Source organism: Lissotriton vulgaris, chromosome 1_1, assembly GCF_964263255.1.
Source record: "Lissotriton vulgaris chromosome 1_1, aLisVul1.2, whole genome shotgun sequence".
Classification (NCBI taxonomy): Eukaryota; Metazoa; Chordata; class Amphibia; order Caudata; family Salamandridae; genus Lissotriton; species Lissotriton vulgaris.
The window spans coordinates 563,716,404-563,744,381 of NC_141685.1; positions in this window are offsets into that span (position 1 = coordinate 563,716,404).

Genomic DNA, 27,978 nt, shown 5'->3' on the forward strand with positions numbered 1-27,978 from the left:
TCTGTCTGGGTTGTGTCCTTACTCTGTCTAAAGTGTTGCATAACATCTGCCTGTTATACCCCCTAGCTTCGAATCTATCAATGCTATCCCGGGCAGCAAGTTCGAAATCGTCATCTGTGGAGCAATTCCTTTTCAACCGCAGGAGCTCCCCATAGGGTATGCTCCTGATGAGTTTCTGAGGATGATTGCTTGACGCGTGTAGCGTACTATTTCCTGCCGTGGGCTTCCTATAGAGAGAGGTCCGAATCTTATTGTCCACGACTTCAATCTTAAGATCAAGATACACAGCCTCACTCACACTAGCATGGCCAGTAAAGATGAGGTTACAGTTGTTATCATTTAACACTTTGACATATTCCCAAGCAGTCTCAACAGAGCCCTTCCATACTATACACAAATCGTCAATGTAACGATACCATGCGACGATACAGTCTGACCACTGTTGTCTGTTGGGACCCCAGGCCTCCTGCTCCTCCCACCAGCCCACGAATAAATTCGCGTAGCTGGGGGCGAAGCAGGAGCCCATGGCGGTACCAGACAGCTGTCTAAACAAATCATCCTGAAATAAAAAGATGTTGTTAAATAAACAGAATGCAATAAGCTCCATCAGCATGACATTATGTTGGGCATATTTCAGTGGTCTTTTTCCTAGGAAGTACTTAATCGCCTGCATTCCATGTGTATGTTCAATGCTCGTGTAGAGACTTGTAATGTCAAGGGTCAATAACGAATAGCCTGGTTGCCATTCAATTGATTGGAAAAATATGAGCATAAGATACGCACACGCAAACAAGAGAAGTTTGACAGAGACGAGAGAGACTATGCCATGGGACGAGTCCTGACGTTCTCCAAGAAGTACGATCAGACACGGAAGGACCTATTGAGGAACAAAGCTGCGGGTGCCACTGCACCAACTAATGTAGAGACATCAGAATCTGAGGTCACTGAAGGTGAACAGTCCGGAGATGAAACAGGAGCCTTGCCCCAAACTGAGGATACCCCTTTTCAAACGGAGGTACAAGTGATGCGCTTAACATGGCTGAGGGGGGGGAAGAACAAACCCCCAGAATACGAAGCAGGAAAACCAGACGAGGCGGCCGCAGGTGGCAGAGGAAGAGGAAGAGCAACGGACGCGGCGCCCCGCGCACGCAGGACGCGACCCAAAAGGGGATCCAGATGGTAGACTCTGAGACCACAAATGATAACCTCACTATTATCAATCTTTCGGAAAGGGAGCTTTCACCATCAGAGGAATCGGTCCTTAAATTGGGACTAACTTTTTGCCCGGACAGTAACCTTGAATACACACAGACCCGGATTGACCTATTTCAATTCATAAGAAGACTTCGCCTACACAAATTCTTCAAAACCAAACCAACAATGGATGAAGCCAAGATAATTAGATCCCGATACAAAGATACTGACTTACTGAAAGTGAATGAGTTGACCACTTTGGAACTATTGGAAGAATTGCGCCTGGAGAGCGCTGCAGATACGATACCCGTACTATCAGACAGCCTGACCCAGAGATTACAGGCTGTGGATATCGAACAAGAGGCTCCAACTAGTGGACTCAAATTAAAATCTAGGTTTGTTCCTCCTACACAGACCGATATGATTGACACTTTCTCAGAACTAGTCATAAGGGATCTTAGACGCTTACGCATACATCATAAACCTAGCGGACGTCAATCAAATTTAACTGCTACACAACTATTAGCCATAAAGACTTTGGCGGATGACACATCAATAATTTGCAAACCTTCAGATAAAGGAGGCAACGTTGTCATTCTCTCACGAGCAGAGTACGTCCAAGAGGCAATGCGTCAGCTGCAGGACAAGTCTTGCTATGAATTGACTACAAAGCAAAGATACCAGTCCAGTATCGAAGAACTGCATGGACTATTGAAAAAATGGCATGACAAACAGATGCTTGACACTGAAGAGTATCTCTTCTTGAAAACGACACATCCCATTACCCCCACCTTTTATTACTTACCCAAAGTACATAAAAGGATGGACAAACCACCAGGGCGCCCAATTATTTCATCAATGGGCAGCCTTACCGAGAATCTATCCAAATTTCTGGACTATTTCCTGTTTGAGATGGTTTTGAGTCTAAAGTCCTATATTCGAGACACTGCGGACTTCATCCAAAAGATCGAATCAATTGAATGGCAACCAGGCTATTCGTTATTGACCCTTGACATTACAAGTCTCTACACGAGCATTGAACATACACATGGAATGCAGGCGATTAAGTACTTCCTAGGAAAAAGACCACTGAAATATGCCCAACATAATGTCATGCTGATGGAGCTTATTGCATTCTGTTTATTTAACAACATCTTTTTATTTCAGGATGATTTGTTTAGACAGCTGTCTGGTACCGCCATGGGCTCCTGCTTCGCCCCCAGCTACGCAAATTTATTCGTGGGCTGGTGGGAGGAGCAGGAGGCCTGGGGTCCCAACAGACAACAGTGGTCAGACTGTATCGTCGCATGGTATCGTTACATTGACGATTTGTGTATAGTATGGAAGGGCTCTGTTGAGACTGCTTGGGAATATGTCAAAGTGTTAAATGATAACAACTGTAACCTCATCTTTACTGGCCATGCTAGTGTGAGTGAGGCTGTGTATCTTGATCTTAAGATTGAAGTCGTGGACAATAAGATTCGGACCTCTCTCTATAGGAAGCCCACGGCAGGAAATAGTACGCTACACGCGTCAAGCAATCATCCTCAGAAACTCATCAGGAGCATACCCTATGGGGAGCTCCTGCGGTTGAAAAGGAATTGCTCCACAGATGACGATTTCGAACTTGCTGCCCGGGATAGCATTGATAGATTCGAAGCTAGGGGGTATAACAGGCAGATGTTATGCAACACTTTAGACAGAGTAAGGACACAACCCAGACAGACTCTGTTCGATAAGAACCAAAAACCCTCCAATGATGCAAATAAATTCAGGATGATAACACCATATTCTCAAGACTGTCAAGACTTGAGAAACATCCTGAAAAGACATTGGCACATACTGCAGAAAGACAACATCATTGGGAATGATATCCCAAAAAATCCCCTCATCACCTTTAGAAGGGCACGTTCGCTGAGGGATACTTTGGTACATAGCCATCTATCACCAATCCCTACACGTACAGGGAAGTTGAGAGATGTAAAAGGGTTTTTCCCCTGTGGCCGTTGCAAGGCCTGTGCCAATAGTAAAAGGGTTCTTTCTTACGAACTGGTGGGTTGCAGAAAAAAGAAAAAGAAGATCAATCAATTCCTTACCTGCACTTCCCCATTTGCAGTTTATTGCCTCCTCTGCCCTTGCGGGCTTAGATACATAGGCAGCACTATTAACCCCGTGAAATTGCGCATTCTAGAACACATGCGAGCCATAGTCAACAGAGACTTTACATACCCGGTCGCAAGACACTTTTCAATCAAACATAAGAGCGACCGGAATCTGTTGCAATACTTCTGCTTAGATGCAATTTCTGAGAACATCAGGGGTGGGGACAAACTACAGAAACTTCGTAGGTTGGAATCCCGATATATTATAGACTGCCAGACTAAGGCCCCCTTGGGACTCAACAGTGGGGAGGAACTTACTGTGCATTTAGGGAGTTAAATAGTCAATATTGCAGTATCCGTGATGGGGGCTATCTCGATGTTATTACAGCTTAAGGACTCTAGCTTCCACAATTTAGGTCTTTCTGTGTATTGGTGTGCTTTAGGATGAATTAAGAGCTCTTTCACTATCATGGCACCACACATGTAATAACTGTATAACACTCTTGGTAATTTCTGGATTATGGTTTAACTTTTGGTAACTTTTGAAAAATTTTTTGTTAATCAACATTCAACACCGTTGGGGATTGAATTTGGACATTGGGTGTATGGAAATCTAAAAGGCAACCTTCGAGTTGCCACAAGCCGATCCACGGCAAGATCACTGTCCATCACCCACGGCACTAAAGAGAGGGTTATTTGCCGATCCACGGCACAATTATGTTGTTAAACTCCTCGTTACAAAACATGAGGAGCTTTATAATTAGTTAATACTCACTAAACAATGTGTTTGTATCTTTATCTATGCTAATACAGGGATTGTTTGTACTAGCAAGATGGCGCTCTCGCGTCAGTCCTCTCTCTACATCCACCAACACGTGTTGTTTGTAATGTTGAAATAAAATGGCGCCAGTACGCGCATTTCGGTGTAAACATTGAGGAAGGGAGCGTTGCTTCCGAAACGCGTCTGTTGTGCGAGTAAAGCTGCCAATAACAGAATTCCCACGAGTGCTGTCGTTATTTCCCACCCGGGACCGGGAGGGAGTGAGCTTTTATATATATATATATATCAAGTTCCACAGTTTGTCCCAAAATTAAGCGCACTCCTCACCAGGAAAGATAAGGCCAAGCATTTCAAAGCGGCAAGTTCCTTTCATCATAATACTCTGCCCAACGCGTTTCGGAAAACATTTCCTTGGTCACGGGCCAGCAGCAATAGTTACACAACACAGGAAACTGCCAGCACTGCTTAATCTCTTTTAATAAGGCTCAGGTGAGTATGACATCAACAAGCAGTGCAAGTTCTAATTAGACCTCACACAGAGCACTTAGTGTAACTCTCATTACAGATTCTCTCTTTACTTCCCTTTCCTCCACCCAAAACCCTGTAGAAAACCTTAAAAATGGTCTTACCTTATCTAATGAGCTGCAGCACCTTCTTGAGACTCCCTTCCAGGAAAACAGATTTCATAAGTAAAGTAGGTGGACAAAAATGGCTGCTAAATAAAACAAAAAACAAATAATTATCTCATAAAAATAGTGGTTTAAAAATGTTTTAAAAAGCCTCTAAATGTTAAAAAATGGAAACCATGTCAACAAATGTTTCATAAAAATATGAAACCCTAGTGTAAAGGAGAAAATTATTAATACTATTAATAATACACTATATAATAAAATGTATGTTATACATATAAATGATATAAACATTGTAAAAAAAATATGTTGGACAATTGAATATATTAATCGAATATAAAGTACCATACTTAAAAAATAAAGCAAAAAGTAAAAAATGTAAAACCATATTCTGAAAGTATGCATATATTTTATTATTGAGAATGTACTAAAATGTTTAAAATAACCAAGTTTGTTTCTTTGTTCTTTAGAACACTCTGGTACATTCTATCATTGGGCTATAGTTGGGCTACATATGGCTGATATTTGGGCTACATTTGTTTTTTTTGTCTCTGGTGGCCATCTTTGGGATACATTGGGCTACATTGGGCTACATTTGGGCTCTAACATATATATAGCCCAATGTAGCACAATATATATTTTTTTGAAAGTTAATTTTCATAAAAATCACTTGAGTATAGCAAAGGCACATCGGGCAACCAGTCCCTACAATTTTTCCCATTTTTTTAAATGTTTTTTTATTTATTTATTTATTTTTTGCCTTGGAGCGCTCCCGGTGCGCGCCCCGGTGAGCGCCCCGGAGAGCGTACTCGTTTGAAGCACCCCGGTGCGCGAACCGGGAAGCGTCCCGTTAGCGTCAATGTCAGGAACGAAAACATGATTGTGACGTATCGCGTAGCCGCGTCCGCGTGATACGCACGGCGTAAACGCACCCGGAAGCATTCGACGCGCTTACGCGACGCGCCCCTGGGCGCGCCCCAGGGCGCGTAGCGTAAGCGCGTCGGGTCATGTGCCCTGATAATAACACTTTTGATTCGTTCACAACAGTTTTGTTTTCCAAATGATGAAAGACCGCACCATTTTTCCTCATTTTCACTTTGTTGTTTGAGTGAAGAGGACTGTGAAAAATGGCTTCAGTAGTAGCAGCTGCAGGTGCACCTGGACCACCACCACCACCACAAAGACCACCACAAGACCACATTGGTGATCATGAAGAAGAGGAGGACGAAGAGGAGCAGGAGGAGAGGCAATATCTGCCTGAGGACACTCCCCCATACAAACCCAAAGAACATTTTATTTGGGAGTTTTTCAAAATGCCAAGGGGTGCCAAAAAAGTAAATGCAGCAAAGGTGACTTGCCTGATCTGTGATCAAGAACTGTCAAGAGGGAACCCAAACAGGAAATATTCATTTGGGAACCACACAATGATAAGGCACATGCAGAGGAAGCACCCAAACAATTACTCAAGAGCAGAAGTCAGGCAACTGAGCAAGAACCCTCCCCAACCTTCAACTTCAGGCACCTCCAACCAACCCACTCCATCGGGTGCAGAGGCAAAGGGAGATGGTCCCTAATGTTCAAACTAAGTTTTCCAAATTTAAATTTGTTTGCATATATTGCAACAAAACTGTATCTTATGGTGAGCAGAGCATCACTTTACTTAATCGAGCTGCGGACAACCATCACTGCAGCAAGCAACCTTAATTTTTTCTATTTTTTTGCTCCAGTTGAGCTGTTTGCAATTCCCTGTCTTTTGTTTCACCCCAGAAAAACTACAAAAAATATAAAAGTGTTCTGAAAATCCCCCCAAAAAAATGTTCAAAAAAACAAAAAATATATATAAAACAACAAAAAGAAAAAAAACAGTTCTTTTCAGAACTACCTCCCATTTATATAAAATTACTTACATTTTTAAACTCTGCCATTCTCTTTTTTTTCCTGGTGCGCTCCCTGGTCCGCTCCCCGGTGCACATACCGGGCGCTCCCCCGCCCGAAAATCGAATTTTCTTTTTTTTTTTGCCCAGCGGGACCCTTTTATAGCCCCCACATCAAACCTAGGGGATCAGGGGGGGTCTACCCTGCCCCCTTATGGTCAATTCCCCCTTTGTTTTGGCCTCCTCTTGTGTCTCGATCCTACCGAGACACAAGATGGCGGCCGCTCCGGACTGTTTCGAATGTTTACAGTCACCCAAGAACCAATCAGCTTTCTGCACGCAAGTCGTGTGTCACGCCCGGAGCGCTCCCCGGAGCGCGTACCGGGACGCTCTTATAGATATATATATTTTTTTGAACCTAAATTACTCAAAATCCACTCTAGCACATATCTTGAGACAAAGCAAAGGCACATCAGGCTACCAGTCCCTACAATTTTACCAAATTTGGTGTAAATCCATTCAGCCGTTCGGGCTAAAAGTGAGGTCGACCGCCCTATGGAAATTAACATGGGGAAAACGCGTTTTGGAACCCCCCTTTTATCTTGGCCCCCGCTTGACGCATCCCCCCAAACTTTCAGGGAAGGACCGGAGCTCGACGTGGCCATTTTCAGGCAGATTCGTCAACCAGCGCCAAAGTTATTCCAAATAGAATCTTGAGATTTAACATTGAAAAAAATCCTAACTATACCTACCTACTGGCGTCCGCCAGTAGGTAATATATATATATATATATATATATATATATATATATATATATATATATATATATATATATATTCACAGAAAAAACCATAGGTTATAGTGGATATATAGTTAGGAATTTGCATTTACAAAACCTTGAAAATTCAATGAAAAAACCATAGGTTATAGGCCATATATAGTTAGGAATTAGCATTTACAAAACCTTATTTTACTCGCATAAAACCATTGAAATTCCATATATAGTTAGCTAACTATAAGCGCTAACTATATATCGCGCACCCGCAATCCACTGCTGATGATGTCACATATTACATCATTCATGACATGGTCAGTGACATCACTGATGACATCACTGATCACAACATCCAATGATTGTATGTGTCTGTAAAGTTTAAATATGTTTCACATATTGAAGAATGAGTGGATGTATAAGTGTCTGGATGAAGAATTTAGTAGGTGCATGACTGACTGTATGAGTGAGTGATTAAATGTGTCTCACTGAGTACATGGGTTAGTGACTAAACTGTCTTAATTCGTGCATCAGTATGTTTGATGTTGTGTAAGCTGCTGCATGTGTTGATCAGTAGCTATAAGAGTGGCCATATGGGTTATTGATTGGTTGCCCAAATATTTGAATGGGAGGCTGAGTGTGTGTGTGGGTGGCTGGGAGGTGCGTGACTCTGTGCATAGATGTGTAAGCAGTTGATTCACTAGGAGTATGAGTTCAAGAGTGCATGTGGAAACAGCTATATGGGTGGTTGACTGTGCATGGGTGTGTTGGTGAGTGAATGGATTTCTCATTGCTACATGTGCAAGTAAGTACGTATGTAAAACACAATACATGTGAGAGTTGAGATATATAAATAACTGAACATAAGAGCCAGTGAATGTGTGAGTGGCTGTATCGATCACTGTGAGCTTGTATCAGGGATTATATAAGAGAGTAAATATGTGTTATTATATGTTTGAATAAGTAAGATGTGTATAACTGTATAGTTGAGGAAATGGAGGTGTGATTGATTCTTTGCATGACTGACTAGGTGTGTGAGTAACTCCATGGATGAGTGACAGTCTGTGAGTGTCTGTTTATACTGAGTGTATGTAAGGTTATATTAGAGTCTGAAGAGGTTCATTGTATTATCACATGAGTGATGTGATCAGTGATGACAAATGAGATGTCATCAGTGATGTCATTTGAGTTGTCATCAGTGATGTCATTTGAGATGTCATCATTGATATCATTTGAGTTGTCATCAGTGATGTCATTTGAGATGTCATCAGTGATGTCATCAGTGATGTCACTGACCATGTCATGAATGATGTAATATGTGACATCATCAGCAGTGGATTGCGGGTGCGCGATATATAGTTAGCGCTTATAGTTAGCTAACTATATATGGAATTTCAATGGTTTTATGCGAGTAAAATAAGGTTTTGTAAATGCTAATTCCTAACTATATATGGCCTATAACCTATGGTTTTTTCATTGAATTTTCAAGGTTTTGTAAATGCAAATTCCTAACTATATATCCACTATAACCTATGGTTTTTTCTGTGAATTTCATTGGTTTTTTAATAGCAAATATGAAAAGCTTTAAAATGTCAAGTACGTGATAGATAAAAACATTTTCGTATTTATGCACGCTGATGTGCTTTGAACGCTGCCCCCCCCCTCCCCTCCGTTGTAATCCGTCGTACCTCCTTGTCTCTCCATTTGATTGATTGTTGTCCAAGCATTTACTGTTTTAGAATTGGTTCTCTTTGGATCATTCTCTATTTACAAACAAGCACAAAGTCGCAATACTCTGTTTAGTCTTTGCAGATAGTGAAAAATCGTGTAAAAAAAATAAAAGTAATCGAGCAAAATCAGTAGGCCACTAATTGGATCTCTTTTTGACCTCGCTAAAATAGAAATATTAGGAACAACCCTTCTTGAGAAATACGAAAATAGTGACATGAACTGAGCTCCACACCATGAGGGCTGCAAGACAGCTCGGCTCCATCACCCATCCCGCACAAAATAATGACAAACCCTATGCAAATATTAAAAATATAGACAACACACCAGCAAAGAAACAGGGTAAAACATTTTATTAAAAAACTATTTACATAACGTTGATTTATAAGATGATGTCAGTAGTGGACCGATGTGTGAATAGATCGAAAACAGCACAAGGCTCCAAGATCCGGATAGCAAGCTCCTGGATGTTGGGTGCCATAGTTTAGAGTTCTGAATTTCAGCCTTTTTCAATGCCTGTGCTTTGTTGAATCAAAATGGCGGCTTGACACAAAGCTGACTCAAGCGTTGCTACTGATGCTATGCAGACCAAAACTGGTTTTCAGTTTGTACATTTTTCTAGATTTTTCAATCCAAGTTTGGTTGACTTTGTAGAACGATGGCTTCAGATTTTCAACATACGGTGTGGTGGCGCTGACTGGGAGGGGGCGCTTCGCTCCTGCCCCCTCCCCAAGTAAGATTTTCATACGTGAAAGTACGTTAATGGTTTTGGTCCCTGAGATGCTTCGATGTCACTACCATTCTCAAATAGCATAAGTTCTAGATGTTGGGTGCCATAGTTAAGAGTTCTGAGCAGCGCTTGTAACACTGTCTGAAGCTTATTTCCACCTACTGCAGCTTCACTATTCTCAAAGTAAGTGAGTGTCGTTTGTGGACCTGACTGCATTAGAAAACAATGTGATATGTTACCTTCCTAAACAGCTTGACGGAGGCCCCTGAGGGACGCTGTGATGGCCATGGACTCGGAGAAGACGCTTGGCTCCGACACCCTCCCCAAGTCTTATAGCACTGGTGTAGCCTGAGATCGCCCCCGACATAGGCGGCCGGCTCCCGGCGGTACTTTTTGCCTTTTGATGACTCTTCAATTCTGGACCTTGTCCCACAATCCGTTTGACCTGAAGACAAGCTGTAGTGGGGCGCCCCTTTATCGTTTTAGTTGCCATTCCGCCCGCTTTTGCTACACTGTGCCTCTTCCGCCATTCAGCTGTTTTCCGCCCGCTCTTGCGACTACAGCGTCTTGCTCACCATGTAGTTGAGATGCGCCCGCTCTTGCGGTGCAGCGATAGGCGGCTGCCACAGGACTCTCAAAATGGCGGCCGGCTCTTCGGTTTTGGGCCTGGTCCACTAAAATGGCCCTGGGACACCTTGGAACTCGGACGCTTGTCTGCTAGGGCTTGGGTCCCATTCTCGAAAAGCGTCCCCTCAGCCGTGAAGATTCTACAAAAGTCTTGGGGGCCTCCGACTCCCGCAGGCTTCTGGTGGGGAGCGGCTGCCATGATTGCTCGTGGAATGGCCACGACGGAGCTACGAGATGGTAGTGGTCTCATGCTGACGCCAGCTTTAGTGTGAAACATCCAGAAACACTGTAGACTACCAATTCGATCAGTTCCGGTAGCGCCCCAACATGACCCGGAAGAGAAGAACTTGCCCTCCCCTCTTTGACTGATGGTTCTTGTTGCCTGTCCCCTCTGTTGTCATTTAACAGAACTTTTTGGACTGCTGAAAGGGGTTGTGTTCTGAACGCTGGTTGGTGGAGACATTTAGACTATATTCTTGACCTACGTTGTCGCGTAATGCGTTTTATGACACGCCGCGTTAGCGCACCCGGAAGTGATCCGAGGCGCGGCGCGCAGCGCGTAACGTAAGCATAACAGGTCATGTGACTTGTTAATAAAACTTTTCATTGGTTCATTTTACTTTTGTTAATTTAATGATGAAAAGCTTGGTCTTATGACCTAAAAATTACGCTTTTTATTATTTTCGAACAATATTTTTTTTTCAAACATATGTTATAATATTCCAGGCTAATGTACTTTCCCGGAAAATTTACAACTGTCTTGCAAGTAAAATATATTCCTTTTTCGAGAAAAAGGGCGTTTCTTCCTTCCATGACGGAGCCGTTGAGTAAAAGAGATTCGGCCTGCTGTCTTAGTCGCCGATACGCCTGATTATCAGATTCTTATCGATCACTTTATGTTGCAGACATGAAAAACACAACTGCCCTTGACCATTTATCTTTACTGCGTTCCTACATATTATACCTTTTATCCGTCATGTAATTGGACTGCTTTATTTCACTTGCCTTTTACTGATTCGAAAACAGTCACTAAAAGTAAAAACTTTACAAATGAAAATACTACTACCGTGTTTTGTTTTAAAAACCTTTATTGTGAAAATGTCAGTATACAAATACGGGCCTATAACCACGTGGGCCGGCCACGGAGCAAACTCAAATCGTATATGATGAGGAGACATTTACACTGTAGAAGAACGTAACGAGCGGGCCATTAGGTGACAAGAACAAAGGTGTCTAACAGTTGCGGAATCGGTGGACGTACATTTTGTAATTAAAATACGACAGGGCCACTTACAATAACATTTTCTAGATATACATTTGCGGGCAAAGAGTTACGAGTCCCATTTATACCGGCGCCATTTTGGGCGAGGCCGGGCAGGTCCAAGATATAGTCAAAATGTCTCCACCAACCATCGGCCAGACCAGAACCCCTTTCGGCCCTTTATGTTACAAGATGGTGTCTTCTATTCAGAAAATATTGGTGGCAGCATTTTGAAAGGAAACAGAAACAGCCGTTCTCCTAGTGAGTTTCACATTGTTACATTTAGGAAGAATGTTGAAGAGTAGTATGTGGAAAATCTGAAGCCATTTTTCTACAAACTCTCAATCAGACTTAGATGGAAAAAAAAACCTGAAGAATGTACAAACTGAAAACCAATTTTTGTCTGTATAGCACCAACAGTAACGCTTGAGTCAGCTTTGTGTCAAGCCGCCATTTTCATTCAATCAATAGCGTCCCCCTGCACACATTCAGGGACCTGGTCGTGTCTTTAGATGAAACGCATTGTAGGAAAAGAAGCAGAAAGGAAAAGGAAAAAATTTCCGCCGGACCTAGTGAAGCTGCAGCAGGTGCAAATAAGCTTCAGACAGTCTTACAAGCACTGCTCAGAACTCTCAACTGAGGCACTCAACATCCAGGACTTGCCATTCGGATCTTAGCGCCTTGTATTTTTGTTTTGTTCTTGATGGAGGGGAAACAACAAAAAACAGGCATTGAAAACGGCTCAACTGGAGCAAAAAAAAAATTACTTCTTGGGTGCATTAGGGCATTTATGATTTTCGAATGCCGTATTCATCAGGTTGATGCTCATGTTGCCATAGGACAGCATAGCACCACAGTGTATACAAGTTAACTTCATATGTTCAGATGAGGCAGGTGGCATATTTAGCATTCACCTTCTTTGATCCAGGAGGGATGGAGAAAAACTGCCAGATGAAACTTGAAACTTGGCCATCCAGATCTCGGCGCGTTCGACTCACTGTACCGCAACAGTGACCGCAACTCTGCTGGACACGCCGTCTTTCGGCGCAGCATTGTAGGATGGCCACACCAGTGCGGCAATTTGCTAGACACCACCTCGGTGCCATCCGGATCTCGGCGCGTTCGAGTCACTGTACCGCAACAGTGACCGCAATTCAGCTGGACACGCCGTCTTTCGGCGCAGCATTGTAGGATGGCCACACCAGTGCGGCAATTTGCTGGACACCACCTCGGTGCCATCCAGATCTCGGCGCGTTCATTCATTCAATAGCGTCCCCCTGCACACATTCAGGGACCTGGTCGTGTCTTCAGAAGAAACGCATTGTAGGAAAAGAAGCACAAAGGAAAAGGCAACAAGTTCCGCCGGACCTAGTGAAGCTGCAGCAGGTGCAAATAAGCTTCAGACAGTTCTACAAGCACTTCTCAGAAATCTCAACTGAGGCACTCAACATCCAGGACTTGCCATTCGGATCTTGGCGCCTTGTGCTGGTTCCGACCTATTGACACATCAGTCCACTACTGACATCACCTCATAAGCCAACGGGGCACCCCACGCCGACTTCCGGCGCAGCATTGTAGGATGGCCACACCAGTGCAGCCACTTGCTGGACACCACCTCGGTGCCATCCGGATCTCAGCGCGTTCGAGTCACTGTGCCGGAAGAGTAACCGGAACTCAGCTGAACACGCCGTCTTTCGGCGCAGCATTGTAGGATGGCCACACCAGTACGGCAATTTGCTGGACACCACCTCGGCGCCATCCGGATCTCGGCGCGTTCGAGTCACTGTACCGCAACAGTGACCGCAATTCAGCTGGACACGCCGTCTTTCGGCGCAGCATTGTAGGATGGCCACACCAGTGCGGCAATTTGCTGGACACCACCTCGGTGCCATCCGGATCTCGGCGCGTTGTGCTGCCTTCGGCCTATTCGCACATCGGTCCGCTACTGACGCCGCCTCACGTGCCAACGGATTTTCTACGCTTTTTGTAGCCCTATGTCGCATAACAGGTCATGTGACTTGTTTATAAAACTTTTCATTGGTTCATTTTACTTTTGGTTTCCTAAAGATGGAAGGCTTGGTCATATGACCTAAAAATAACACTTTTCATTGGTTTAGAACATTTTTTTTTCCCAAACGATGAAAGCCCCACCTTGTTTCTGGATCATTCAGACTGAAGCTGGCGTCAGCATGAGAGCACCACCATCTCGTGGCTCCGTCGTGGTCATTCCGCGAGCAATCATGGCAGCCGCTCCCCACCGGAAGCCTGCGGGAGTCGGGGGCCCCCAAGACTTTTATACAATCTTCACGGCTGAGGGGACGCTTTTCGAGAATGGAGCCCAAGCCCTAGCAGGCAAGCGTCCGACTTCCAAGGTGTCCCAGGGCCATTTCAGTGGACCAGGCCCAAAACCGAAGAGCCGTCCGCCATTTTGACAGCCATGTGGCAGCCGCCTATCGCTGCACTGCAAGAGTGGGAGCAACTCCACAACATGGTGAGCGAGACGCTGTGGCCGCAAGAGCGAGCGCAACTCAGCTAGATGGCCGCCACCTGGGGAGACCCGTTCACGCCGCCTCCCCCCCCCCCCCCCCGGGCCGCCGCACGCCAATTTTCGGAGCAGCATTGTAGGATACCAAAACCAGTGCGGCAGTTTACTGGACATCACCTGGGTGCCTGTCGTACATGTTGTGTCAGCCATGTGACACTGGACACAGACCGCTACTGACGAGGCCTCCCCCCGCACCACCCGGGACGCCCCACGCTGTTTTTCTGTGCTGCATTGTAGGATCCCTAAACCAGTGCGGCACCCAGGCGACATCACCTGGGTGCCGTCCAGAACTCTGCACGTTGTGCTGCCTTGGGACTATTCGCACAACAGACCGCTACTGACGAGGCCTCCCCCCGCCCCACCCGGGACGCCCCACGCCAATTTTCGGAGCAGCATTGTAGGATCCCTAAACCAGTGCGGCACCCAGGCGACATCACCTGGGTGCCGTCCAGAACTCTGCACGTTGTGCTGCCTTGGGACTATTCGCACAAAAGACAGCTTCTAACCATTGTTGCTTTTTGTGTTAATAAATGTTTAAATGTTTTTAGTTTTTGTTCTGTTCATTATCGTTAAAAGTTAATAAAGTTTTATAACCTTAATTTGTTGGAGTGTTATCTATTTTTTGAAAAACGGGTGAATGGGGCCTTGAATCGGGTTATTGTCATGTGTGGGCTTTGGAAGTGTGCTGCTGCAGGATCGGACATTTCAAACTCAAATGCACGTTCTTTTTCTTACCTTTCCGAAGCATGGAGCGCAATAGCAAGCAGAGAAAGGGTGATGCACGTGTTGAACACTACCTGACCTGGCAAGTTGCTGGCAGTGCCCCCCCGCCCGCTCCTGAAAGAGGGCACACACACACCGCCGCCCCGAGTACTTCAGAAATCTTTAAAAGACCATGCGCTTGTTCATGAGGCTTAAATGGTTTATCACCTCTTCTAGAACCCCTACATCGACCCTCTGACGTTTCATGGAAAAATTACCATGTAACACAATACCAAGCCCTATCAGCTGAAACCCCCAAGGAATCGTGGGGCATATTAGCAAGGGGGTTTATCTCCCCTTTTTTGGCTTTAAAAACCATGAAAGCGGAGATAAAATTATTTCCCTATTATCAAGCTGTCGCTAACACCAGTTAGTGACACCTAAAAGGAGATAGCGACCATCTTGGGCCCGGCTTTGCATGTCAGTGATACTTATCACTAATGACATGCAAAGTGGCGTGCCAAGATGTTAGCGACTGGAAACAGTCCCTAACATCGCTACCTTCTATTACCAACTTTTGGAGATATTCGCACTAAGCGCGAATATCTCCAAAAGCTAACACCTGCCCTGAGCAGGTTTTAGCCATGTTATCCAATGGGAGGTGGATAACATGGCTAAGAGCATTAGGTCGATAATACATGAATATCGCTGACTTTTCTGCGATAATAGCAAGGTTTATCTGCGATAAAAATCGCCGATGTGCGGCGATAATTTTTGTCTCTAAACAAGTTATAGACAAAAATTATCGCTAGTTGTTAGTAATATGCCCCCGGGTTTTTGCTTGCAGAAATCGGGAGGCGGGAGACTAGCACTGAAATCAGTACTCACACGCCTGAATCAGGAGGATTGGCATGTCTGAATTCTCTACAGCTGGGGCCATAAACTACATCCGCAGGGGTAGGTGATAGCCTGGGACCAGCCTGGCATCTAAAATGGCTGCCGTGCACGACAAAATTGTGGCATTCGAAAAAAGGCAAGATGGCGCAGCCGCTGGAAGAGATGTATCAACATATATCAGCCTCCTCAGCCACCCTCAGGAAACATAGGGGATTAGGATACGTCTCCCGCACCCCCTTATACCTAGTAATTTAATTTACGAAGCACAAAATGGCGAATTCCCGTTTCGCTACCAGTTTGCGGCCCAGTTCGCGGCCCGTGAAGCGCTTCTACCGTGAAAAATCATTTTTTTTTTATTTTCCCCACGGGACCCTTTAATAACCCCAACAACATTCCTAGGGGGTCAAGAGGGGGATACCTTGCCCCCTTTCATTAAATTCCCCCTTAGTTTTTCACCTTTTCTTCTCTCTCGATCCTACCGAGAGACAAGATGGCGGCCGCTCCGGACTGTCACGCAGCAAAAAAAAAAAAAAAGCTCACGCACAGCCGCTGGAAGAGATGTATCAACATATATCAGCCTCCTCACCCACCCTCAGGAAACATAGGGGATTAGGATACGTCTCCCGTACCCACTTATAACTAGTAATTTAATTTACGAAGCACAAAATGGCGAATTCCCGTTTCGCTACCAGTTTGCGGCCCAGTTCGCGGCCCGTGAAGCGCTTCTACCGTGAAAAATCATTTTTTTTTTCTTTTCCCCACGGGTCCCTTTAATAACCCCAACAACATTCCTAGGGGGTCAAGAGGGGGATACCTTGCCCCCTTTCATTAAATTCACCCTTCGTTTTTCACCTCTTCTTCTCTCTCGATCCTACCGAGAGACAAGATGGCGGCCGCTCCGGACTGTCACGCAGCAAAAAAAAAAAAAAAGCTCACGCACAGCCGCTGGAAGAGATGTATCAACATATATCAGCCTCCTCACCCACCCTCAGGAAACATAGGGGATTAGGATACGTCTCCCGTACCCACTTATAACTAGTAATTTAATTTACGAAGCACAAAATGGCGAATTCCCGTTTCGCTACCAGTTTGCGGCCCAGTTCGCGGCCCGTGAAGCGCTTCTACCGTGAAAAATCATTTTTTTTATCTTTTCCCCACGGGTCCCTTTAATAACCCCAACAGCATTCCTAGGGGGTCAAAAGGGGGATACCTTGCCCCCTTTCATTAAATTCACCCTTCGTTTTTCACCTCTTCTTCTCTCTCGATCCTACCGAGAGACAAGATGGCGGCCGCTCCGGACTGTTTAGAATGTTGACAGACACCGGAGAGCCAATCAGCTTTCTGCGCGCAAAGTTCCGATAAGCGAAAAGTAAGCGGACCGGATCGCTGCCCAGAGCGCTGTTACAGATATATATCTTGATTTAAACGTTAATTTCTCAAAAACTACTGGAGCACATATATTGAGACCTAGCAAAGGCACATCGGGCTAACAGTCCCTACAATTTTGCCAAGTTTCGTGCAAATCCATTCAGCCGTTCGAGCTAAAAGTGAGTCCAACCGCCCTATGGAAAACTCAATGCAAAAAACGCGTTTTGGGACCCCCCTTTTTTCTCAGCCCCCCCTTGACGAAACCCCACCAAATTTTCAGGAGCTGCTCAGAAACAAAATGTGCCATTTTCCTGAAAATTTCAGCCGATTCCATCCACAAACGCCAAAGTTATTAGACATAGAATTTTCAAAAGTCCCATAGGGAATTAATCCTAACTATATATACCTACTGGCGATAGCCAGTAGGTAATATATATATATATTCCGCGCTCGCCAATACTGCGACCACGGCAGTTGGGAGTCTGCTTTTTTCATATATATATATATATATATACATTAAATAAATGTTAAAAATATATGAATATAAATTATATACTGTGCCATGTGCCTTTATTAATATAAAAAAACAAATATTACAATTGTATGTGAAAAATGCAATACCCACTTTAATCTAATCCATGTAGGGGAAGGTGTTGCACATCAAAGGAGTGACATTTACTATTCCCCCGCGAAACGTATCCCTTCTTGGGGAAGATGTTGGACACTTGTGGGGTGGTTACATTTAATATTTCCACTAAATCTAAACCACTTAAGGGAACATCTGGGTCACTGAAGGAGTGACATTTACTATACCCTCTTCAATATAAACAATTTAAGTGAAGTCCTTGGTCACTAAAGGGGTAAAATTTACTATTCCCGCTTTAATCTGAAACATTTTGGGGAAGCATTGGACACTCAAGGGATAACATTTACTATTCTAATTCCAATGTAAACAACTTATAAAAAACGGACACTCAAGTGGTAATATTGACTACTTCCACTCCAATGCAAATCACTCTGGAAAACAAATTATTGTTCACATCTTTGAAAAATATCCCCACCGTTTTCCCCTATAAGCCCAACATACTGTTCTTATAATTCAATACCATATATATTAATTAAAAACATTATCCAAAATTGAAATAAAAATGTCATTTACTGTTTTACATTTGCTAAATAAAAATTGAAAGTAAACATTAAAAAAATAATTCACATTCTACAATAATAAAACAGAACAAAAAACGTAATATTTAACACATAACAACGATATAAAATGCAAGAATATTTTAGAAAACTGTTTTTTTACAGCATTATTAAAAACAACACTCACACATTTTTCTGAACTATGATATTTCTGTTCATCGGATTTTTGACATCATGATATCCTTGACACAATATTTATGTATTGCAATATTTTGTCCATAAATAGTGACACATGCAGTCCAGATCGCTGATGGAAGATCCATGATTTACTACTTGCTCTCAAGTGATTGTATGCTAGGTGTCCCAGTGTTGTAACAACCCAATTCCAAATGTAGAACAATATGTACCAGAATGCACAGGAACCATCAGGGGTAGATGCACTGTTCATTCCTGACACAAGACTGCTTAATTTTTACAATTTATGTAGATTCTCTCTGCCTTTAATAGGATGAATGGAGCAAGGCCAGAGCATTTTTGATGGACTATTGAGTGGTTTCAGTGGTTGCAGGAAGACCCAATCAAACAACGCTGCTTTCCATTTCAAAGTGACTTTAATTTGTTTACAGCTCTGTACAAGATAAGAGTAACAACAATAAAAGCAAGCAATGTAAACAGAGCAAAACCACATATAATGTGCTGTTGCTCTGGAGGAGTTTCCAAACATTTCAGTAAAGTTCTGAACAAAGTTAAGCATACATCGTTTTTTAAATGTACAATTTTGAACTTCTGCAAAGCCAGTGCATTCTGGTAGTTATTTTGCTTTAATCAAACCAATTGGCAGGCACAGCCAAAAAACAAAATCCCAGAACTGGATACTAAGATATGGAGTCTTTCAGAAACTGCTTAAGATACACTACTGTGTCGAAGTTTACACCCTACGCTCTCTCCATTACACCATGAACCACTGAGGGTGTTTTCTCCGACAAGCAAGTATGACCATCATTTTGTCATAAAAAGTTGACAGGTATGTTGCCTGTCTTTCCCATGTTTTATAGGCATCTTGTCTCAGATGACATATTTTTGTTAAAAATCATAAATGTTCCATGATTTGCAGAATGTCTTGCAATGACAGGTGCACTCATAGGGGTCTATTAGGATGGCGGGCTGCCTATGCCAGTGGTGCGGCGGTCCTGCACTGGCATCCTGAATATATTACATTGTGGCGGGTGGTGCTGTCAGCAGAACCCCCCACATTGCAATATATGCATTTTGTGCATTGGCATGCACAACGTGACAGGCACTGCGTGGTGCCTGCCACCTTGTGCATGCAAATGTTGGGGGGTACCATGGGTACCCCCCAAGTGCAGCCCCCAACCTCCCTTGGGGCCCGCAATGGGCCCCCAAAGGATACACTGCATGCCTTTACATGGCGGAGTCTCCACCATGGAAAGGCATTACACTGCCACCATCATAATTTGGATGGTGGTGCCTGCAAGGCACAGCCACCATATTGCAAGCTTTTACTGCCCGGAAGGCAATCAGGATGATGGCCTACCGGCGGAAAAGCAGCAGACGGTCTTTCCGTCCGCCACGTTGCCCCCGCCATGCTGATGTGGTGGGGGTAAAAGGTTGTCCGGTGCGGTGTTTTGGCTGGCGATCCACCAGCCATCCTAATAGACCCCTTAGTGTCTGATTATGAGTTTGGTGGTGCAGGAACAGACCGCCATGACTTTGGCTCACTTCGCACTGCTAAACCTGTGTGCGCACCACCCACTACACATTAAATATACAACACTTTGCAATGACATCAAATACACATAAATAATAACATGTAAAACTTCCTACTCATGAATAATTCCTTAAATAAAACTTACTGTTGTGTGGCTATAGATCTTCATCCAAAATAATGTTGTCAAAATAAAATCTACTAAAAAAGGGAAAAATAATTCCTAAATATCCCCAAAATCACCCCCTAAAATGCAAAAGTAAAACAGGTAATGTTTTTAATCTAATGAAGACATTCAAAGTCATAAGGAACCATAACAAACCCAAAATACTGTAAAAAAAAATGAAACTTTCCAGGAAACCAGAAAAGTAAAAGGAAATTAAAATTAAAAAATGTTGGTTTACTAGAAAGCAAATTCTCTTTAAAAACCATGAAAAATCCTAATGTCTATACGATAAATTTGGATCCATAAACTTGTAAAAAGTAACATACAAAACCTACCCGCAAAAAACAGTCTTCAAACACAATAGAAATATGACATTGAGACTATACAAAATGCATAAAATTATATAAAAAACAATATAGTACTATCAAGTTCTAATTAGACCTCACACAGAGCACTTAGAAACAAAATAACACAAAGTACAGACAATATTTTTAAAAATTTTAAACCGACAGTGTAACTCTCATTACAGGTTCTCTCTTTACTTCCCTTCCCTCTACCCAAAAGCCTGTAGAAAACCTTAAAAATGGTCTTACCTTATCTAACAAGCTGCAGCACCTTCTTGAGACTCCCTTCCAGGAAAACAGATTTCATAAGTAAAGTAGGTGGACAAAAATTGCTGCTAAATAAAACAAAAAACAAATAATTATCTCATAAAAATAGTGGTTTAAAAATGTTTTAAAAAGCCTCTAAATGTTAAAAAATGGAAACCATGTCAACAAATGTTTCATAAAAATATGAAACCCTAGTGTAAAGTAGAAAATGATTAATACTATTAATAATACACTATATAATAAAATGTATGTTATACATATAAATGATATAAACATTGTAAAAAAAATATGTTGGACAATTGAATATATTCATCGAATATAAAGTACCATACTTAAAAAATAAAGCAAAAAGTAAAAAATGTAAAACAATATTCTGAAAGTATGCATATATTTTAATATTAAGAATGTACTAAAATGTTTAAAATAACCAAGTTTGTTTCTTTGTATAACAATATATATGAATTGAAAATTGTGTGTATATATATATATTCACTGAAAAAACCATAGGTTTCACACCAGTTATAGTTACCTGTAAATTTTAGTGACATAAAACCATTGAAATTCCACGTTATAGTTAGTTGGACTCACTATAACTTGCGCGCCTGCAATGCACTGCTGATGACGTCACATACTACATCACTCATGACATGGTCAGTGACATCACTCATGACATCACTGATGACACCATCCAGTTAATGTGCGTTTTTCTGAAAAAGAAATATGTTTTATATATGTATATGTAAAGGTCGATGGAAGAATAAATGTTTAAAAAAGTGTCTTAATGGATGTTTTAAAAAAAAAATTTGATTGGTTAACTGGCTTATTAAGTGTATCTTAGTGAATACATATATTAGCGAGTATTGTTTAAATATTTAAATGTTTGCATCAGTGTTTCACTTTGTGTATAAGTGGCTGCATGGGTTGGTGAGTAGCTACATGTGTGTGTATATGTGTTATTAGATGTTTTTTTTAGTATCAGTATGAGCGTCTGTATGGTTTGGTGGGGGTGTTACTTAGCACATTGATGCATCAATGACTGACTCACTGTTTGTATGTGTTTTGAAGACAGCATATGTGCAGGACTGTATGGGTGGATGAGTGTGTATATGTGTGTGTTAGTGAGTGAATGACTGTCTCACTAGTGTCTTTATGAGTAACTACATATGTTTTAATCTAGTATATGTGAGTATTGATGTATATAAGTGAGTATATGTGAGAGTGAGAGATTGAAAGAGTTCCTGTTTAAATAAGTATGTGTTTCTATAAGTGATTTTTTAAGAGAGTAAGTATGTGTAAGTTTCCTTAGAAGTAAGGTGCTAGTGTGTATATAGCTGTATATGCAAATAAATAGATGTTCAATATTTTATTTGCATGTGTGAGTATGTGTGTGAGTAACTTTTGGAAGACTGTCGGTGTGTTAACGGATGTAAAGGTGTCTCACTACATATCATATGTGAGTATATGTATGAATGACTATATAGAACTGTTGGTGAATGAGTGGATGTGTATATAAATGGTGGAATTACTGAATTGGTTGTTGTAACTGGTATAGGTATCTCCACTTTTTTGTAAATGTTAGTTTCTTTTTTTGAATATGTGTTTCAAGGGTTAAATTACACTGAAAGGAGGTTTGTCACTCTGTCACAAGGATGGAGTCATCAGTGATGTCATGAGTGATGTCACTGACCATGTCATGAGTGATGTAATATGTGACGTCATCAGCAGTGCATTGCAGGCGCGCAAGTTATAGTGAGTCCAACTAATTATAAGTGGAATTTCAATGGTTTTATGTCACTAAAATTTACAGGTAACTATAACTGGTGTGAAACCTATGGTTTTTTCAGTGAATTTAATAGGTTTTTTAAATGCTAATTCCTAACTATAACTGGTGTGAAACCTATGGTTTTTTTCAGTGAATTTCATAGGTTTTTTAAATGCTAATTCCTAACTATAAGTCTCACTTTATAAGTAAGATGGTTAACGTTCTAGTTGTTCTTTAGAACACTCTGGTACATTCTATCATTGGGCTATAGTTGGGCTACATATGGTTGATATTTGGGCTACATTTGTTTTTTTTGTCTCTGGTGGCCATCTTTGGGATACATTGGGCTACATTGGGCTACATTTGGGCTCTAACATATATATAGCCCAATGTAGCACAATATATATTTTTTGGAAAGTTAATTTTCATAAAAATCACTTGAGTATAGCAAAGGCACATCGGGCTACCAGTCCCTACAATTTTTCCCATTTTTTTTATGTTTATTTATTTATTTATTATTTTTTGCCTTGGAGCGCTCCCGTTGCGCGCCCCGGTGAGCGCCCCGGAGAGCGTACTCGTTTGAAGCACCCCGGTGCGCGAACCGGGAAGCGTCCCGTTAGCGTCAATGTCACGAACGAAAACATGATTGTGACGTATCGCGTAGCCGCGTCCGCGTAATACGCACGGCGTAAACGCACCCGGAAGCATTCGACGCGCTTACGCGACGCGCCCCGGGGCGCGTCGCGTAAGCGCGTCGGGTCATGTGACCTGAAAATAACACTTTTGATTGGTTCACAACAGTTTTGTTTTCCAAATGATGAAAGACCGCACCTTTTTTCCTCATTTTCACTTTGTTGTTTGAGTGAAGAGGACTGTGAAAAATGGCTTCAGTAGTAGCAGCTGCAGGTGCACCTGGACCACCACCACCACCACAAAGACCTCCACAAGACCACATTGGTGATCATGAAGAAGAGGAGGACGAAGAGGAGCAGGAGGAGAGGCAATATCTGCCTGAGGACACTCCCCCATACAAACCCAAAGAACATTTTATTTGGGAGTTTTTCAAAATGCCAAGGGGTGCCAAAAAAGTAAATGCAGCAAAGGTGACTTGCCTGATCTGTGATCAAGAACTGTCAAGAGGGAACCCAAACAGGAAATATTCATTTGGGAACCACACAATGATAAGGCACATGCAGAGGAAGCACCCAAACAATTACTCAAGAGCAGAAGTCAGGCAACTGAGCAAGAACCCTCCCCAACCTTCAACTTCAGGCACCTCCAACCAACCCACTCCATCGGGTGCAGAGGCAAAGGGTGATGGTCCCTAATGTTCAAACTAAGTTTTCCAAATTTAAATTTGTTTGCATATATTGCAACAAAACTGTATCTTATGGTGAGCAGAGCATCACTTTACTTAATCGAGCTGCGGACAACCATCACTGCAGCAAGCAACCTTAATTTTTTCTATTTTTTTGTTTCAGTTGAGCTGTTTGCAATTCCCTGTCTTTTGTTTCACCCCAGAAAAACTACAAAAAAATATAAAAGTGTTCTGAAAATCCCCCCCAAAAAAATGTTCAAAAAAACAAAATATATATATAAAACAACAAAAAGAAAAAAAACAGTTCTTTTCAGAACTACCTCCCATTTATATAAAATTACTTAAATTTTTAAAGTCTGCCATTCTCTTTTTTTTCCTGGTGCGCTCCCCGGTCCGCTCCCCGGTGCGCATACCGGGCACTCCCCCGCGCAAATCGAATTTTCTTTTTTTTTTTGCCCAGCGGGACCCTTTTATAGCCCCCACATCAAACCTAGGGGATCAGGGGGGGTCTACCCTGCCCCCTTATGGTCAATTCCCCCTTTGTTTTGGCCTCCTCTTGTGTCTTGATCCTACCGAGACGCAAGATGGCGGCCGCTCCGGACTGTTTCGAATGTTTACAGTCACCCAAGAACCAATCAGCTTTCTGCACGCAAGTCGTGTGTCACACCCGGAGCGCTCCCCGGAGCGCGTACCGGGACGCTCTTATAGATATATATATTTTTTTGAACCTAAATTACTCAAAATCCACTCTAGCACATATCTTGAGACAAAGCAAAGGCACATCAGGCTACCAGTCCCTACAATTTTACCAAATTTGGTGTAAATCCATTCAGCCGTTCGGGCTAAAAGTGAGGTCGACCGCCCTATGGAAATTAACATGGGGAAAACGCGTTTTGGAACCCCCCTTTTATCTTGGCCCCCGCTTGACGCATCCCCCCAAACTTTCAGGGAAGGACCGGAGCTCGACGTGGCCATTTTCAGGCAGATTCGTCAACCAGCGCCAAAGTTATTCCAAATAGAATTTTGAGATTTAACATTGAAAAAAATCCTAACTATAACTACCTACTGGCGTCCGCCAGTAGGTAATATATATATATATATATATATATATATATATATATATATATATATATATATATATATTTTATATATATACATTAAGTAAATGTTAAAAGTATATGAATATAAATTATATACTGTGCCATGTGCCTTTATTAATATAAAAAAACAAATATTACAATTGTATGTGAAAAATGCAATACCCACTTCAATCTAATCCATGTAGGGGAAGGTGTTGCACATCAAAGGAGTGACATTTACTATTCCCCCGCGAAACGTATCCCTTTTTGGGGAAGATGTTGGACACTTGTGGGGTGGTTACATTTAATATTTCCACTAAATCTAAACCACTTAAGGGAACATCTGGGTCACTGAAGGAGTGACATTTACTATACCCTCTTCAATATAAACAATTTAAGTGAAGACCTTGGTCACTAAAGGGGTAAAATTTACTATTCCCGCTTTAATATAAAACATTTTGGGAAAGCATTGGACACTCAAGGGATAACATTTACTATTCTAATTCCAATGTAAACACCTTATAAAAAACGGACACTCAAGTGGTAATATTGACTACTTCCACTCCAATGCAAATCACTCTGGAAAACAAATTATTGTTCACATCTTTGAAAAATATCCCCACCGTTTTCCCCTATAAGCCCAACATACTGTTCTTATAATTCAATACCATATATATTAATTAAAAACATTATCCAAAATTGAAATAAAAATGTAATTTACTGTTTTACATTTGCTAAATAAAAATTGAAAGTAAACAATCAAAAAATAATTCACATTCTACAATAATAAAACAGAACAAAAAACGTAATATTTAACACATAACAACGATATAAAATGCAAGAATATTTTAGAAAACTGCTTTTTACAGCATTATTAAAAACAACACTCACACATTTTTCTGAACTATGATATTTCTGTTCATCGGATTTTTGACATCATGATATCCTTGACACAATATTTATGTATTGCAATATTTTGTCCATAAATAGTGACACATGCAGTCCAGATCGCTGATGGAAGATCCATGATTTACTACTTACTCTCAAGTGATTGTATGCTAGGTGTCCCAGTGTTGTAACAACCCAATTCCAAATGTAGAACAATATGTACCAGAATGCACAGGAACCATCAGGGGTAGATGCACTGTTCATTCCTGACACAAGACTGCTTAATTTTTACAATTTATGTAGATTCTCTCTGCCTTTAATAGGATGAATGGAGCAAGGCCAGAGCATTTTTGATGGACTATTGAGTGGTTTCAGTGGTTGCAGGAAGACCCAATCAAACAACGCTGCTTTCCATTTCAAAGTGACTTTAATTTGTTTACAGCTCTGTACAAGATAAGAGTAACAACAATAAAAGCAAGCAATGTAAACAGAGCAAAACCACATATAATGTGCTTTGAATTGCACCAGTGTCCACATATTCTTCAACTGTTGCCCTGGAGGAGTTTCCAAACATTTCAGTAAAGTTCTGAACAAAGTTAAGCATACATCGTTTTTTAAATGTACAATTTTGAACTTCTGCAAAGCCAGTGCATTCTGGTAGTTATTTTGCTTTAATCAAACCAATTGGCAGGCACAGCCAAAAAACAAAATCCCAGAACTGGATACTAAGATATGGAGTCTTTCAGAAACTGCTTAAGATACACTACTGTGTCAAAGTTTACACCCTACGCTCTCTCCATTACACCATGAACCACTGAGGGTGTTTTCTCCGACAAGCAAGTATGACCATCATTTTGTCATAAAAAGTTGACAGGTATGTTGCCTGTCTTTCCCATGTTTTATAGGCATCCTGTCTCAGATTACATCTTTTTGTTAAAAATCATAAATGTTCCATGATTTGCAGAATGTCTTGCAATGACAGGTGCACTCATAGGGGTCTATTAGGATGGCGGGCTGACTATGCCAGTGGTGCGGCGGTCCTGCACTGGCATCCTGAATATATTACATTGTGGCGGGTGGTGCTGTGAGCAGAACCCCCCACATTGCAATATATGCATTTTGTGCATTGGCATGCACAACGTGACAGGCACTGCGTGGTGCCTGCCACCTTGTGCATGCAAATCTTGGGGGGTACCATGGGTACCCCCCAAGTGCAGCCCCCAACCTCCCTTGGGGCCCGCAATGGGCCCCCAAAGGATACACTGCATGCCTTTACTTGGCGGAGTCTCCACCATGGAAAGGCATTACACTGCCACTATCATAATTTGGATGGTGGTGCCTGCAAGGCACCGCCACCATATTGCAAGCTTTTACTGCCCGGAAGGCAATCAGGATGATTGCCTACCGGCTGAAAAGCAGCAGACGGTCTTTCCGTCCGCAACGTTGCCCCCGCCATGCTGATGTGGTGGGGGTAAAAGGTTGTCCGGTGCGGTGTTTTGGCTGGCGATCCACCAGCCATCCTAATAGACCCCTTAGTGTCTGATTATGAGTTTGGTGGTGCAGGAACAGACCGCCATGACTTTGGCTCACTTCGCACTGCTAAACCTGTGTGCGCACCACCCACCAGATCATGAGTTTCCTCTTGTCTGGGGGGCTTTTTTGGCGGTCCCATGGTGGTGCCTCTAAAAATGGTAATGGGAATGTCAAAGTCGATTATGTGCAGGAATTGGGGTGCAATCACACAGGGGGGCACATGTTTTGCCCCGTGCATGCATCATTCCCATGCACATGGACAACAGGGGGTCCTGTATGGCCCCCTTTGTATCAGGACCACCAGCCTTTTCATGGAGTGAAGACCTCCATGACACAGCTGACAGTGCAGAAACTTGTAATATGCATGGCTGTGCCACAGCAGCACCACCTGCATGTAGTTAAGCCCCTGAACGCCGCGCCACCACCAGTGAATGTCGGTTCCATGTGGTTGCAGTGGTGCAATTGTGGTCCGACCACCAAAGTTCGAATTGGGCGGTCAGACCACTGGTGCGGCGGTGGCTGGACCACCACCACTTTGCCCC